The sequence below is a fragment of the Phaseolus vulgaris genome, chromosome 8 (genome assembly GCF_000499845.2).
Source record: "Phaseolus vulgaris cultivar G19833 chromosome 8, P. vulgaris v2.0, whole genome shotgun sequence".
Lineage (NCBI taxonomy): Eukaryota > Viridiplantae > Streptophyta > Magnoliopsida > Fabales > Fabaceae > Phaseolus > Phaseolus vulgaris.
Window position 1 is genome coordinate 3193596 of NC_023752.2, and position 18639 is coordinate 3212234.

Here is an 18639-nt window from a genome sequence, read left to right on the forward strand (position 1 = left end):
ACTTCGTCTTCAGTTTTATTTAATTTTTTCAAAGAAAATTTGTTTATTTTTTAAAAATTTGTAATAATTAATTAAATTATTAATTTATTAAATGTATATAATTGAGAAAATTTATTATTTAATTGAAAATTTAAATAAAATATGGTGTTAAAACACTAAACTTAAAATGTAAACTAAAAGTTTAAAATATAAAAAAAAAATCTCAAGAATACTATAAAATAAAAAATTATTAATAAATGGTTGATTTTTGAAAAAATTGATATCCTTATCCCTTTTAAGAACATATTTTACTTCAATTAGTGCAATTTCATTTTTAATCTATTTTAATTCGAGTTATCTATCAAAAGTCAACATTTTTATTTACAGTTTAAAACTTTATAAAATTTGTCAAAAGAAATTTCTGTTTTTTTTTCATAAATTTATTAACTTTTTAAAATTTTCCATTTAACAAACAAATAATTTTTATATATACTAGCGGGACATGTGTATCCGCATTTTTTATTTTTGTTTCTTTAGTATTTTTTTTTATTTTTCAAAAATAATTTCTCTTAATAAAATTAAAATGAGAAGTTAAAGAGTATACAATTAAATAGTAGTGTGTATCCGCATTTTTTATTTCTCTTTCTTTAGTATTTTTTTATTCTTCAAAAACAATTTCTCTTAATAACATTAAAATGAGAAGTTAAAGAGTATACTATTAAAGAGTAGGTTAATAAAATAGTAAAGAGCGGTAATTAAAAGTTGCATATGGCAAAGAGAATGAATGAATTTATTTATTTACATGAAAGTGAAAAGGAAAGAGAAAAGAAAGTGAGAAGTATGGTAAAAAAAGAATGTGTTATGTGTAGTGGAGAGAGAAAGTGGGGAGTAGGTACTTATATATGATAGAGGAAGTGGGGAGTATGATACGTGGGTTATGTGCAGTGGAGAATCATAAAATCCGTTTCTTAAATCAATTTTAAAATTCTACAATTTTAATAAAAGAGAATATCAGTTTAAATAAAAAAAGTAACGTAACAAATCTTCACCCTCCCACTAAAGTGGTCTACAAAATATTACAAATATCTTTAATTTTTTATTTAATAAAGAAGATCTTTAAAACACAAAAGTAACTAATCAATCTCTCCACTCTCCAGTTAAATAATAACAAATAAAATAAATTTCAAAATTATTTTATTAATTTTTGAAATTATAAAATGTCCAACTAACCAAAATAAATTAATACAATAAATTATTAAGTAAGGATAAAATGGAAAAACAAATTAAGAGCAGTTAAGAGGGGAATAAGAAATGACACAATGACCATAATATAATAATAAAATTAAATATTAATATAAGGATAAAATAGGAAAAAAAATTAAGAGCAGTTAAGAGGGGAATCCCTTTATATATAGGTATAGATTACTAACACTTTTAATTTTATAAACGTATGAAGTTTAAAAAAAGTCATGTCTAAGTAACAAAATATTAGTTCAAAACTGATGAGACAAACGTGGTGTAAAATTGACATGACTTTATTTAATTAATAAAAGAAATTTAATTAAATTCGTATTAGGTTGAACATGATTTCATCTTTAAAAGTAAAGTCGTTTTACTTATGGTCGTCAATATCCTCTCCTTAAACTTATGGTTTCTCAACAACCATAAGTTTATTACGAAAGCTAGAAAAAAGAGGGTCTAGATATAGGTTTTGTGAAAGATCCGTGGCTTGAAACTTAGTTGGAAGGTGGATTATCTTGACAAACTGCTTTTGAACATAGTCCCTAACAAAATGAAGGTCAAGTTCAAAGTGTTTTGTGCGAGAGTGCATGACTGGATTTACACTGAGTAAGACAACACTCATGGAGAAGATAATGAAGCCAAATAACTTCAGTGAGGACAACAACTATGATCCGATACTCTGCTTCAGTACTACTTCTTGAAACAACCTTTTGCTTATGAGAAGACCAAGTGATGATGTTGAATCCAAGATAAACACAGTAACCAGTTGTGAATTTGCGATTGTCTACATCACTGCCCCAGTCTACATCACTGAAAGCAAGGATGTTTGTGGATGAGATGCATCTAATAAGCAAACCGTGCGTAGTAGTTCTGGCAAGGTATCGTAGGATAAGTTTGACTGCTTTCTAGTGGTGTTCCTAAGGATCTTGCATGAACTGGCATACCTTATTAACAACATAAGAAAGCTTAGGGCGGGTGACAAGAATATACTGTAGAGAACCAACTATAGAGCGATATAAGGTGGGATCTTTGACAGCTGGAGAAGCATCCTGTGACAGACGAAGAGCAGTCTGCATGGGAGCGGGAAGCGAATGAGCTTGGTGCATGTGGGTTCGTTGAAGAAGATCAATGATGTATTTGGTCCGAGAGAGAAGAATGCTTCCATCTTTGAGATGCTGAACTTCGATGCCAAGAAATTAATGGAGACGTCCTAAATCTTTTACAACAAAGAAGGAGCCAAGGGTGCGTATCAGATCTTGAATGTGAGAAGCTGGGGATCCTGTAATTATAATGTCATCAACACAGATTAAAATGAAAACGGTATAAGATGAATGGAACTTAATAAATAAAGAGGTATCACTAGTAGTATAATGAAAAATAATGGATTCCAAGGTAGAACGTAGCTTTTCAAACCAGGAGCGTGGCGCTTACTTGAGGCCATATATGGCTTTCTGAAGCTTGCATACAAGATGAGGAGAGGATGATTGAAAACCAGGAGGTTGCTGCATGTAAACATCTTCTTGAAGATCACCATTCAGAAAAGCATTGTTAACATCAACTTGGTGTATGGGTCATGCAACAGAAACAACATGGGAAAGAACAACATGAATGGTTGCTAGCTTGACAACAAGACTATAGGTTTCATTGTAATCAGTGCCCGCAGTTTAACTGAAGCCTTTGGCTAAGAGATGTGCCTTGTTCCTTTGAAACGAGTCATCATCATTGTACTTGTTTTTGAAAACCCACCTGCAACCAACAACTTTGCAACCGCTGGGAAGAGAGATGAGAAACTAGGTATTGTTGTTTATAAGAGCATCATATTCATCTGTCATAGCTTGAAACCCCTATGGAGAGTGAAGAGCTTCAGTAACAGTAGCAAGTATAAAGACTGCAAATTAGTGTTAGAAAGAAATGTTTTAGGTTTGAAGATACCTGCTTTTGATTGTATTATCATGGAGTGATTATTGAGATTTATAGTAGTACGAGAATGGGGAAGAGAGAGATCAGAAGAAGAGAGTTGGATGGTGTCAGAGGAGGGAAGATCAGAAGAATGAGAGGAAACATGGGAAATAGGGAAAGTAGTAGAAGGAGGAGAAGATGTGGGTTGCGAGATTATTAAGGGAATGGGAGCAGGGTTAGGAGAAAGGATTTCTGGAGAAGAATGTGGAATAAAATTGTATTGTGGTATATTATATGGAAAAGATCTTCTTGAAAAAGAACATGGCAAGATATGTAAACCTTACCAGATGAAGAAAGGCAGATGTAACCATGATTGTGAATGTTATAGCCAAGAAAGATGCAACAAGACGAGCAAAAATCAAGCTTGTGTTTGTTGATGGTCGAAGAAGAGGATAACAAGCACAACCAAAAGTTCTTAAGGTTGTGTAATCAGGTGCATGGGGGAAAAGAAAAGCATGAGGAGATTGGTTACCAATAACAGGAGAGGGTAAGAGGTTTATGATGTGAACAACAGTCATGAATGCCTCAGCCCAGAACTTGAGAGGTAGAGAGGCAACAGAAAGAAGAGTGAGCCCCATGTCGGTGATATGTTTATGCTTTCTTTTGATGGATCCATTATACTCATGAGTGTGTGGACATATAAGACGATGATGAATGCCAAAAGTTGTAGTAAATTGCTTGAAGCATAGAAACTCTTTGGCGTTATCAGTTTGAATAGCTTTTAGTTTATATCCAGTTTGATTTTCAGCAAATATCTTAAAATGAGTAAAAGCAAGGGAAGCTTGAGATTTATGAGAAATAACAAACATCCATGTATAACGACTATAAGCATCAAAGAAAGAAATATAATAGCGTGAACCATTGGATGCACATACTGGTGAAGGTCCCCAAATGTCAATGAAAACCAATTGTAAAGGTGCAGTGTAATTGTTAACAAAAGCATGAAGAAGAAGTTGGTGTGCCTTACCGAACACACATGCATTACAAAATTGTGTCTGAAAGTTATATTGTATATTACAAGATTTTAAAACACGTTGAACAATAGGAAAATTGTTGTGCCCAAGCATGTTATGCCAGAGCTGTAAGGGAGGAACATTCAGTTTGTATGAAGCATGATTAGCAGTGTAAGAGAGTGAAGCAGGGGAAGAAGGAAAAACATATAGACCATCTCTAACTATTTCTTGAATGAGAATCTCGTGAGTGTCCTGATGTTTAACAAAACAAGAGTGAGGATATAATTCAAAATAGACATTATTGTCTTTAGTAAATTGAGCAACACTAATCAAATTTTTGGTGATAAAAGGTACATGCAGCTGATGATGTAGAAGAAACTTTGTGTGTGTGTGGTGCAATATAGAAAGCAGATCCAGTATGTATAATATTCATACCTTGACCATTGCCAACCTTTAAAGATTCGGAACCATGATAGATGGATTTGTTGTGAAAAACAGAAGGATCATTAGTGACATGATTGGTAGCGCCACTATCGGGGTACCAAAGAGGATCTTCTATAGTTGACAGAGTACCCAGAATAGATGAAGCAGAATCATCACCGGTTGAGATGGAAGATTGAGAGATGTTAGCTGTAAAAGAAGAAGCAGTAGGAGGATCATACATATGCCAACAAGTATCAGCATTATGCCCTTGTTTGTGGCAAATCTGACAGTGAGGTTTACTAGAGTTCCAAGGTGTAGGATGGCGAAAAGTAGAACGAGTGATAGGTCGCGGTCCAGAAAAGACAGGCACAGAGGTTGGATACCACGGGCGACTCTAGTTGTGACCATCACGGTAGGGTTTGGTGTGAAAATTGGGTTTCTTGGTGGGATGAGATGAAAACCATTGCGTGGAAACTTGATTGGCTTGAATGATGGAATTTTGAATGAGTTTATGTTTCTCAAACCTTTCTTCTTGAGCCAGAAGTAAAGATTTCAGTTCGTCAGCAGTGTAGGGATCAATACGTGAGAGATCAGCAGTGATGAAACCATCATATTCCTTCGATAGACCATCAAGAATGGCATCTATGTGTTCGACATTTGAAATGGAAGCACCAATGGCAGATAGAGAGTCAACAATCTTTTTGATATCAAGAAGGTAGTTTGCAACTGTGCGGTCATTCTTGGGTGTGTGAGGAAGAAGACAAAGTTTCTTGATGGTGGCCCTTGTATGGAAGGCGTAATATGTGGATAAGCGTGTCTAGATAGCAATGGAAGAGTCCAGACCAACCATTTTGGTTAAGATGGAGAAGGACATGGAAGCCAGCAACCATGCGACGAGAAGTTGGTCTTGCTTATGATAGTAGAGAAAGAGGGGATTGACGGTGGGTTCTTGATCTTGTTCTTGCAAAGGGAGAAACTGAGATGGAACATGAGTACCATCAAAAAGATGAAGAAGATCTTGTTGTTTTCAGTTCAGAAATTTTTTATTTGTAAGTTTAAGGGTAATAGGAGTAGAAAAATGGTGTAAAGAAGGTGACCCCATTGGCGACAAGGAGGAGAAAAAAACAGAGGAAGAAGGTGATGAAGGAGAGGTAGCGGAAGAGATCATGAAAAAGAGATAGCTCTAGATAACATGTTAAGAGAAAAGAAAAGGATAACAAAATATGTGTAATTGTATATTAGAATGCTTGGAATACAGAGAAATATATAGCAGTTACAGTGCAATAACAAAAAGGAAACTAAGTGGCTAATATTCACTCCGAAACAAAGTTTTGGCTGTTGACAACCTAAAGAGGAAATGGCTGTGGTTGTTTCAGTACTGGCACAAGCATAAAATGTTTCTGAAAGTGTGTTGTGGACCAACAACACCATCAACATCATCTTCCGCGTTTACTTTTCAGAAGGGTTTGATAAAGACATGTACACTAGTTGTGAAAACGTGTTTACTATTCAAACATGCTTCGGAAACTTTAATATTAAAATAATCATTGTAATGTTCACACTGCTGTTGATTTATATATAGAAGATATGAATCAGATGTAGTTTCTCCAATTTAAAGGATATTGGAAGATTGCATCCATTACAAAATATTCCAAATTTACACCAAATAATTACAGAAGGTGAAGAATTAATAGATCCAAGACCCTACCTCACCACACTAACGTATTTATATAGAATTAAATTCCAACTGTTATTATAAATTTCAATATTAAAAAAATTCAAAGTTTATGCAATTTTTATTTTCTATTAAATAAATAAAGTATTCAGGTATTATTGATTGATGGGTTCTTTTTTATTTACCGCCTAGCCTATCAAACTTCTTCATTTGTATTTTTCTATTTAAACGTACAAGGAACTATAAATTTATTAATTAGATGAATGGAATTTTTTCAATTTATTTTGTTCTAAGAATAAAAAATAAATATATTTTATAAGTTTTATCTTTCAATAAAAAATCGAATAAAATAAACAAAAATAAGAAAAAAAAATCTCACTCATAAATTATAACAAATTAAAATCACTCTTCTAGAAATATTAAATTTTTAATATTTTAAAGGAGAAAGTAATCCGAAGGGGACAAATATTGTTTGATTGACCTAATAAAGTTTCATTAGTTTTTTTTTTTGCATTTGCACGTGTTTGACATAGATGTTGATAGGAGGTTAATGCGTAGTTAGAGAAGAGTTTAAGTGATTTTTTATTTATTTTGTATAAGGATAGCATTACGATAAAAATCATATTTATTTATTCTTTCTTATCGATAATTTTTTTTATAAAATATAATTAAAATAAGATATTTTTTTTACATTTTATAAACTGATTTGTATACATTAACAAACAAAAGAATGAGTATGAGAAGAAGAATCCAAGGTTTCCTTCTTGTGCCAACACCACACACGTACATAAATATACAATATCTACATTTATACTAATTAACTCCTAGGTCAAGAAACATATCGCTCCAAGTTTCTGCTTCTGTAAGAAAGTGAGAATCAATTGAAGTAAGTTCTTGATTCCATAGTTCAAACACTCCATCTTTCTCTCCAGAGAAGCATGTATTGTTCACTGTAATATTATTCTCTCCCTTTTCATCTAAAAGAGTTTCCCACCAATTTGACGAAGAAGTTACACCTTGTTCACTAACACCAACTTTCGAACTATTTATAACGTTGCCTTGCAGTAACTTGGGGCAAGTTTTTGACAAAGCTTTTGGTACAGGCTTTATAACTTCATGGGGTTTCAATGTTGATTGCTTTACTTTGTTGTGAGTGTGTAATTTGCGTCGTGTGTAGGTGTTCCAGTAATTCTTCACATCATTTGAAGTTCTTCCTGGAAGTCTTCCTGCAATCAGAGACCACCTGCGCTCACCAATTATGTAAGCCTCCTCATATTCATAAATAAAATAACTTAGTCTTTTTCACGAAACAAAATAATTATATTTCTTTTACTTTTTAATTTGAAACTTGTTGGAGACACCGACTAGATATAATAACATTTAAGAGTATATAACTGAGTGTAAACCTCACTTTATAATCTGGTTTTTAAAGTTAAGTTAGACTTAAAATTTACTTTTTAATATGATATCAAAAGTATGTTTATTATGGATAAAGTTGTTGATCCTTCACAACATCTTTATTAGAGTTTATCCTAGAATTTATTGGACTTATCGTGTCACCCAATATTGAATCACTGTCGAATTATAAATATGTAGTTTCACGCAAGAGTTGAGGTCTCAACGTGAAAGGAGTGGGTTAGAATTTTATATCAACTCACTACAAGAAAATCATTAAATAGAAATCAATCTTAAAGACAAAAAAATAATTAGTTGTTATATTTACTAAATTAGATATCATATATCATTTTAAAAACTAAAAAAATTATTAATTTTTCAATTAATTTCTATTATTGATAAATAGTTTCTAAATTAGTATCTAATTAGCTACTAAGGTTTTTGCTACCAAATATATAATCTAAATAATTGGTAGTAAACCCTTGTTAGCTAATTAGATATCAATTTAAAAACTATTTATCAATAATATAAATCAATTTAAAAATCAATCATTTTTTTAGTCTCTAAAATAATATCTAATTTAGTTACTATAACAACTAATTATTTTTTAACTCTAAAATTAGTTTTTATCTATTAATTTTCTTGTAATGACTAAAAATAAAAATATTTAATAATATATAAGTGAGTACAAATCTCATTCTTTTATAAGATTTAGTTAGATTTAAAGTTATCTTTTTAATAAAATTAAAATAATGAGTAATTTTTTTACTTCACATTATATTTCGGTTAAATAATGTTGTGATTTTAATTTTTTAATTTTTATTTATCAATAAATAATAAAGTAAATAAAAAAAACATTTAAAAGATGAGTAATAATACACTGTTCTGTCAGGCATTACACCTTTCCCCAAAAATTGCCTACCACTAACATGATAGCAGTAGGCCTGAAAGTTCCTAACCATTCCCAAAATTCAGAATGCTATTCGTACTCTATCGTTTAAAATACATATTTTAAAGTAATTCCTACGTACCTCTAAATTTATTAAAATCTCAAAAAATTATAAGAGATATTTATAAAATAAGTGTGTTTAGAAAGAAAGAAAAAAAGTGTTTGAGAATGAATATCTGGAAAAAAGTATTCGTTTATTTGGTGGTCTCTGAATATCTGAATAACTCCTTTACAACATCGTCTGCAAATCAACTCACTTTTCTAATACACTTGAAATAGAAACTTGCTTTTCGAATAAACAGTTTAGTGAGTAGAATATAATCAAATCTAATACACTTCATAGTTCGATTCAAATTTCTTAAAATCTCAAAAATGATAAGAGATGGTTATAAAACAAGTGTGTTTAGAAAGATGTGTTTGAGAATATCTCGAAAAAATTATTCGTTTATTTGGTCGTCTCTGAATATCTGAATAACTCCTTTACAGCAAAAGAAACTTCCTTTTGGAATAAACAGTTATGCATATTTCAAATATCAATTATACGTCATATTTCTCATGAGGTATCACTACATACTACAATGAGTGTGAATATAACACATACAAACCTGTTTCCCAAAAGTTTATGCAATCTGATCATCAAATCAATTTCATCTTCACTAAAATCTCCTCGCTTTATATTTGGTTTTAAATAGTTCAACCATCTCAATCTACAACTCTTCCTGCATCTGTTCAACCCTACATACCAAACACAGCAACATTGGACTCATGTTTATTAACTTTTACGAGGATGTCTCAGTTATGTAATTGGATCATTGTGCAATGAACGAGAAATAATAAAACATTGGACTCATGTTTTGAAAAGCTCATCTTCAAATTTACTCCATGCCTCTTTTCTCATACCAGAGGATCCTTCCATGAGATCAGGTGCTTAGTTTTGCTAGATTTTTCAGTTGTATATATCTCCATTTCTTCATCCCTTTGAAGAAAGTATGATTAGATTACTTATAAACTGAGACACACGTATCTAACAATTTAAGGACAAAACGTATATCAGTTTATTGTCAAAACCACCAATTCAGACCCTGTCCAAACTCTGTTTAGAGAGTTCTTTGTCTAATAGAATGGTAATTAATGGTACATTACATTTAATGCTCCACGGCTATGGTAAATCTACTTAGCTAATTAATGATCGAGATGTTACTACAGATTAATTAAGGTTTTGGGACCAATATCTGTTCATTTTGACCAATTTTTATCCAATTAACCAGTCTTCAAAAAATGTTAGATTACTGATTAATGGACCAATCGTCATGGACCATTAGATGTAGTATATATATATATATATATATATATAGCTGCAAAGAGACGTAGCTGAAGCATCCATATTACAATTATATAAGATGTTATACTGTCTTGTCGGGAACTAACTCTTCTTTTTTAGAGAGTGTTTTCTTTTGTCTGTATTATGTTGTAGGTGTAAAACTTTGTTTCAATATGTATATTGTACTTAATATAAACTGATGTATGAAGAGGAAAATGAATATTTGGCACTACTTAACATCATCACAATGTGCTTCAGTTTGCTTTTCTTTTCATTTTTTGATAAAGTTAACTGTGATACTTTTTTATGATCAGCAAACTGTAGTGGCGTAGATCACAAGAAGTGTGAAATGCCAATGCCAATAGCTAACTGTGCTATGATACCTATAGTCTTGCATAGCATATGGTTGTCTCACTTTTTCATACACATGTCCTAGCAAATTTCCTGGCTGAGTCTTTGCATCAGTTTTTGTGCCCTTCAATTGAAAGCTCTTTGTTTCTGTTTTTATGTTAGAGAAAATAAATATATAAAAAATAGTAATTCTATTTTTCCCTTTAGATAGAGAGAAAGGGGAAAATAATAATATGTATATATTAAAATTATCAAAAAGTAACATTTTTCAAAGAAATACTTTTAAAACTAAAGTTTCAAAATTTTATATTTTGCATATTCTCTTTACCTTGATTTTCTTTTCTTTTACAGTAACATATTCATGTTGGCGTTTTTAAAAGTTCATTTCCAAGAATAACTTTTGTTAGCAAGTAATAGTGAGTACATGTTTGAATTGAAAAAAAATCATTCTTTTATAGCTCTTGCATCATGTTGCAAAACACATACTAAAATTAAGTATGCTAATCGAATACGCAAATATTGATTGATCAGTAAATGTGCAATAAAATATAATTAAAGATATTGTTTAACAATCTATATAAGTGAAGAGATTAGTATACATTCAGAATTAATAGAAAGTAAAGAAATGGCTATCATCTGCAGGTAGGTTAATTAAGAAGAAAATCGCTCCTAGCATCACCTTCTGCAAGAAAGTCTCACAAGCAATTGAACCAAACTCTGCAAAATTGTCTTCCTTCTCGTCTAAAAGAGTTTCACGCCAATTCCAGACATTGATGAAGAAGTTGCACCTTGTTCACTAACACCAACTTTGGAACTATTTATAAATTTCCCTTGTAACTTGGGACATGTTTTTGGTAAAGCTAGAGGTACAGGCTTTATAACTTGGTGGGGTTTCAGTGTTGATTCGGTCTCTTCATGCTGTTTTACGTTGTTATATGTGTTATCAGAGTATAATTTAAGATTTTTTTTGTAAGAAAATAAATAAATTTTAGAGATTGCAACCCATTAGCCTTAATCAAGGAATTAGCAGTGTTGCTGACATTAAAGCAGAACATATGGTGGCAGAGGAAAGCAAGTGGCAAGTGTAACTAACAGCAGGATTATACATAATATCGTGAAACAGCTTAACCACACATCTTTTAGTTTTAGTATTTGATTGTTTTAAGACTTTAAGACATTTACGTCTGTGTATAAGTGTTCCAGTAATTCTTCCTGGGAAGTCTTCTGGAAATCAGGGACCACTTAAATTTTTTTTTATCAATAATAAATAAAATAAATAAAGTGAGATATTTACAGGTATTCCAATCCTTGTAAAAAATTCAAAAGTTACAAAACCTTTTAGACTTAGAAGAGAGGCAAACATTCTAAGACTTCTAACACAATATCTGCACCTTATCAGACCCAAAACTGTAGCAGAAAAAGCCTAAACCAAACTGCCCCGTAACCACATAAACCTACATCCATCCCTGTGCTTGAAACAGCTAAAGAGTTCAATTCCAACAGAACAAAAACGCACCAGAGCTGATCATTACTGCCAATACCATTGGACAAAATATCTATTTCATACAAGTATAAACCCCGCTTACAAAAGCATACATCAAAGCAGAATTTCCCTGCATCCAGACAAAACACATCACAACACAAGACAAATCACATCACAACACAAGACAAATCACAGCATTGGTCCTCCCCTGCATCAGCACCAGTAAACAGATATTTTTGCTCCCTCGCCTATTCCACAAGTTAAGTTTCATAGTTCCGAGAGGGCTAAACTTCCCAGCAGAATACACCATTTTGTGGTATGGAAGTTGGTGACCCAAGCACTCACAGACACCTGCATAAAACCAAGGTTATACTGTTCCCTACTATTTTAACATAGCTAATCCTTGCATAAAACACATTTCCTCTTATACTATCTGTAGACTACCACCTATTTCATCCCTCATTCTTCCAATAAATCAAAACTTGCACTAGTCCGTAGCCATACCACGTAATCCAGTAGAAAACAGTTCACACCCAGCAAAGAATCCCCCTCAAATCAGGCTAGCCAATATAGCTGATATTGGAAGAAAACCCAATAACTGATTACCAGTACCTACTGGGCCTAAAACTTCTCCCCCTTCACCCAAACAGTCTTACTCAGCGAATACAGACAAGGCACTGATTAGGATTCAAGTGCCAATCCGAGTAAGAATAAAAAAAAAAACTCTCTCTATGTTTCAACCATAACCAAGAGAGATGTTGAGTTTATTGGAAAATATCTTCACAGTACCCCTTGTTTAAAGACCAAATTATTCCTGTCCTCCCAAATACAAGTATTTTCGCCGTCCACACACATCTTTCCACACTTAATTCTACTTTTCAGAGATGTAAACTAAATGAAAGTTCTCAAAGTGAACTCAAATCCTTGTTTTGGACTCTCAATGCCTATCCAAAGCAGAGAGACCAAACACTTTATGCATATACACAATTAAGAAAAGAGTGTTGAGTGGATTCTTCTGACTTATTAGAGAATATACTTAAAGAGGAGTTCACTACCACTCCTCCCTTGATATGGTTATAACTAGTTGGTATTCTGTCTATCTAGAAAAATTCAGTGATTAAAACTTTAGGTAAAACTTTTGCCTTAGAAGACTAAAAACTCCATTCTTTGAGCCATTGACTCAACTAGCCAGTAGAGCAGAAGCTGATTTCACATAAAATATCTCTTTAGAATCCCCTCCCCATACAATATGATCCTTGAATTCCTTGTAAAAAACACCTACTAGCGAAGAAGTTTTGCTATTTGCTACTCACAGTTGGCTGCTTCTTCCTGCACCTCCATACCTTTTTGTGCCCACTCCATAAATTTTTCATATTCCAAAAATACCCTTCTTAATATTTCAGATTACATAATTCGAAAGTCTTTTTCTAGATCCAGAATTAGTTTCCGGATTATGTAATCCGGAAGTCTTTTTGTGATTAGCTTCCGATTTTCTATACATAAGATTAGCTTCTGGATTATGTAATCCGAAAGCTTTTTTTTCATATGTGTTATTAGCTTCCGGATTACATAATCCAGAAGTCTTTTCTAAATATGAAATTGACTTCCAGATTATGTAATCCGGAATATATCTAGATTACATAATCCATAGGCTTATTATTTCAAATTCAAGGAGTGAAAAAAAAGGATAAAATGGTATTTTCACATTTAGTATGGGGTGGCACAAGAAGGTATGGAGGTGTAGGAAGAAAGAGTCCTCACAGTTTCTATACCACACCGGATTCTCACAAAAGCCTGAACCCATTTTGTTAGTCCAGTAGTTTTGCTATCTGCCACTTGCCTTTTTGTATTCACACTATCCAGTTTACAAAACCCTAGCCATTCAGCTGGCCTATTATTTTTATTATTTACCATGTCTCCTTTTATTTATACACCCACCAGTATTTATTTTAATTAAACAGGTTTGGGCTGGTTTGTTCAACCCATCCCTTACGCTATTTGCACGGTTTTTTCACATGTACACTCACTAACAGTATTTTTATAAAAGGTAAAAATATAATATTTTTGGCACAACGTTTATACACTTAAATAAAATTTAGATATCTTTATGACCACACACGTCATTTGATATCTAATAAATATAACCACATCCGAGTATTAATATAATCGTTCACATTATTTTATACTTAATATTTCTTTTTTATAATAAAGTTTACATAAATAGTCAACAATAATCTATACTCCATTCGTAAGAATGATAAAAGATATAAAATTCTAAAAAGTATTAAAATTTCAAAAGTTAAATATATTAGCACAGATCAATCTTATTGACATTTATAACTATTTAGATCCTAATTTTTCATTTTGAATAGAAAATTCCAAAAATATTTTTCTTATTTTCACATGCATCTGTGTTTTTTTTTTTGGAAAATAAACATTATAAAAATCTCATTTGACATATTTAATTAAAGGTGTTCTCTTAGGATGAACGTAGGTGTTTGCATGTCTTTCTTTTCAATAATTTTTTATAATAAACTATGGTGACGACTTTTCTATTATTGATAATGGAATTTGTAATATACATAGTTATGGATTAAAGTTGGATGAATGTATGTCGTGTTAATAATGAGTATAAAAAAGGAGATGATAAGTTCTTGCAATTTGCTTGATAAAATAGAAAACCTATCATGAGAATATATTAAATGAATTAGATGTGCCAGGAGCTTGACGATATATTCAATCACATGTTTATCATTGGTATTGTCAAGATCTATACAATATGGATATGATACAGAGAAATATTAAACATTCGAACTATTAAACATTCGAACTATGTCAAAAATAGAAAATTTTGAATATGAGATGAATGGTCATCTAGAGGAGATGATACTTGATGTTGAATTTTTATTTTTTTTTTGGAAAAGCACATGTGTACAAGTTCTATGAAATCTTATTTGGAGCAAGAATTGTATCTAGAACACAATAGTTTTACAAGATTGTTAGCTACTTTAAAGTTACTTAGATTAAAAGCACGAAATTAATGGACAAACAAAAGTTTTACAAATATATTGGAGTTGTTGAAGGAGATGGTCCCAAAAAGTAACACATTACATAATTATAACTTTAAGGTGAAAAAGACGTAGTGGCTGATGGATATAAAGTATAAAAAGATACATATATACCATAATGATGATGTATTATATAGAAATGAGTTTACTACATTGAAGATGTGTCTAAAATTTGGGTTGTCACGGTTCAAAAAGAACCTAATGTAAGTAGTGATGAAAAAGAAACAAAAGATCCTCATACTAACGTGTTATGGTACTTGTCAATAAGACCTAATTTTTAAAAGATTGTTTGCCATTAAAGAGGATACAAAAAACTACACATGACATGCAAATGGTAGAAAATGTGACTAACTTCTTCGACTTCTAGTTGATTCTCCACAATGGAAGATGATTGATGAAACATTTGTAGAATTTGGCACCGAGTCAAGAAACTCAAAAATTAACTATGGATGGAAGGAATCTTTATGGAAAATTAAGTACTAGATACAATTTGTGTCCAATTTTGTTGGTCATTCATAATATGAATCCTTGCTTATGCATGGAGAGAAAGTATATTATGTTATCTATGATGATTTTAGAACCTTGATAACCAGGAAATGACATAAATGCGTATCTCAATCTCTTGATTGATGATGTGAAGATGTTGAGGGATTTGGGAATGAATGTCTTTGATGCATACTGTGAAAATAACTTTAGGTTGCATGCAATGTTATTTTGCACAATAAATTATCTTCCACTATATGGTAACTTGAACAATTATTGTGTGAAGGGTTATTATTCGTGTCCTATATGTGAAAAAAAAAACACTAGTTATACCAGTTGAAACATAGACAAAATACCATGTTTACTAGGAATCAAAAGTTCTTTGTCCACAATTGTCCATCCTGTAGATTGAAAGAAAACATTTAATGGATGTCAAGAGGATGAAATTACATAAACACCTCAATGTTGACCAAGTATATGAGCAGATGAAGAACATTTGGAAGAAATGATGTGGTGCAAACTAGAAATTTGACATTGTAGGTCTGATACATGGAAGAATTTTTTTTTGTAATGGTGTAATTGAGACACTACTCAACATAAAAGAAAAAACAATATATGAAATGAATACACGTCAAGATTTTGTTGAAATAAATGTACGTCTTCAGTTACATCCACATTTTGTTGGAAAACACACTTACTTGCCCATAATTTGTCATACTTTATATAAAAAAAATATGAATGAAAAGCTTTTGTTAGTTTTTACATGGTGTGAATGCCACAAGAATACTCTTCAAATGTAATTTGAAGTTAGTTAACTAAAAGTGTAAGATCATCCCTTGTTGATACCACGCACAAAATCTTAAAAGGATTGCATGCATTTATAGAAAATTACTACTTATAATTATAAAAATCTTGTTAATTGAATTTTTAGCATATTTTAAGAATATTATTATACACAATTGAAGTGAACAAATTAATCTTTTAGAAACTAATTAAGAATAAAAAATATTAGTAGTGAAAACCATTTTATAAATTTGTATTAATAATAGAAATCACTATAACTAATTTTTTAATCTCTAAAATAGTATCTAATTTAATTAATATATTGATTAATTATATTTTGTCTCTAATTTTATTATTATTTAATAATTTTTTTGAAATGATATTATTTTATTACATACATCTAACCAATATATTGTTTTATTAAATAAATATTATAATTAACTTCTCTTACTCGTAATAAATATCTTATCAAATCTTACACCAACAATATTTTTTTCTTAAACAATAACTCAAAGTAAATAAAAAAAGAATTGAATCTGAAATATGAAATAAACTATTTATTTAGATCAAGTTTAGTTTAACTAAATCTTCATTATGAATATTTTATTATCTCGGTCTACCAATGTCATAATTATACTTTACTCTTTAAGAAAATTTACAGAAAATAAAATTTTTAACAAATAAAATAAAATAATATATATATAAATAAATTATTTAATAAATTTATACCATTTATCTAAAATTTTAGTTATTATACTTATTATTAAAAATATCCATCTACACCCACTGGAATATTTCTCTCTAATAAAGATATCATTATTAAGTTAAACAAATTATACAATACATTAACTAATATCAATAAAAGACCTCCACATTATATATATTACACATTTATCTAATAATTATAGTGTGTCTTTTCTAATAAATCATTACTGTAATAATTAATACGTTTAAAAAATTGACTTTCATAAACTAATATCCATGTAAAGAATATTACACTATTTAACACACCATTTTAATTGAAAAAAAAGTCATTTCTTGTCTTTCTTATTATCAAAATCAACAATTTAGAACTCAAATTTCTCTAATAAAATATAAACGTATATACAACATATATTTTTAAATTAAAATAATTATATTAACAATATAATAGTAAAAAAAACAATATATTAACATTTTGTGTATGATAGATTTTCATTGGTTAGCATATATACAATAAATTAGAAGTGATAAAGCGGAATGAGTGATATTCGTGGGATGAGTGATATTCGTGGCTCGTGCGGGCCACAGTGGGGCGGCTAGTAATTACTATGGTTATACATAAATTAATATCATATAATATTTAGCATATATAGGAAGACACTAGTATTTACCAATTTGAAAAAAAAAAACTCATAATAGGTCATGTTTAGTGCGAAAACAACATCTAAATTCCATTAAATATTTCTCTATTAAAATCGTATATCTGTTTACAACTATTTTGTATAGAAGTAAAAATAAATTAAAAAACAAAAAGTTATAAAAATTGTATATTATATAGTCATGTTATAAGTCACAGATTTTTCATCCTTAACCTATTATTGAGACACATCTATCTAACAATTTAATAATAAAACAAACATCACACATTTAATACTTCTTCTTAAAACCACTAACCATGTATAACAATAGTAATTATGTACCTTTGGAAATATGTAGAGAAATATGTGCATTTATGTACTTTGGTATATATATATATATATATATATATATATATATATATATATATATATATATATATATATTTTGTAAGTATTAATGCATGTGTGTAAGTATTACAAATGTGTTAAATATATATATATATATATATATATATATATATATAATTATATGTGTGCATGTTGGTGCGTGTATATATTTAATGATATTTGCGTGTGTATATATAAATATATAATTTGATAACTATTTATTTTTATAATTCATTTAATTAGTACATATGCATTATGTGCATTATGTATATTAATGTGTATGCATACACCCATAACACAAGAATGTAGAGATGTACATATATACATCCAATAAACTTAAACTATTTTTATCCTATATAACAAGAATCTTAACGATGCAGAGTAATTTATCACATTAGACATCATCCGAAAGACTCGAAGATGTTCCAAAAAAAAACTAACAACTAACTTATTTCAAACATTTTTAGTTTATAAACCTCAACTTCATGACGACATTATAGTTTTTTGCACAAACTTTATCATTAAAATAAGAATCTCCACCAACTTCTTACCACTTTAGGCTACCAGCGAAACAATAATATCTTATTTTCTTAATAAATTTTTATACTTATTATTACAACTAATAGGATCACGATAGCATCTTAAATACCCCTTACTACACACTTATAAAAGGGTTACATCATAAACAAAATGAATGATGTTCATATGATATTTAACATATATATTAAGACACTAATATCTAAATATTTAACAAAAAAAAAATAATAGATCGTTTGGTATCACAACAATCTAGATCCTATTATATATTTTTATATTAAAATTAGATATCTATTGGTATATATTTTTAA

General features: G+C 30.2%; 1 long non-coding RNA gene and 1 pseudogene across 1 annotated transcript; both read right to left on the reverse strand.

Annotated features, from left to right (window-relative positions):
• Positions 1-1662: 1662 nt before the first annotated feature.
• Positions 1663-5891, reverse strand: LOC137827068 (uncharacterized). Its single transcript, XR_011083642.1, has 2 exons — positions 2653-5891; positions 1663-2500 (listed from the first exon to the last, which is right to left on the reverse strand). It is a non-coding gene; the product is annotated as an uncharacterized lncRNA (long non-coding RNA).
• A 1153-nt stretch (positions 5892-7044) lies between these two features.
• LOC137823538 (transcription factor MYB114-like) lies at positions 7045-9491 on the reverse strand (annotated as a pseudogene).
• Positions 9492-18639: the final 9148 nt, after the last annotated feature.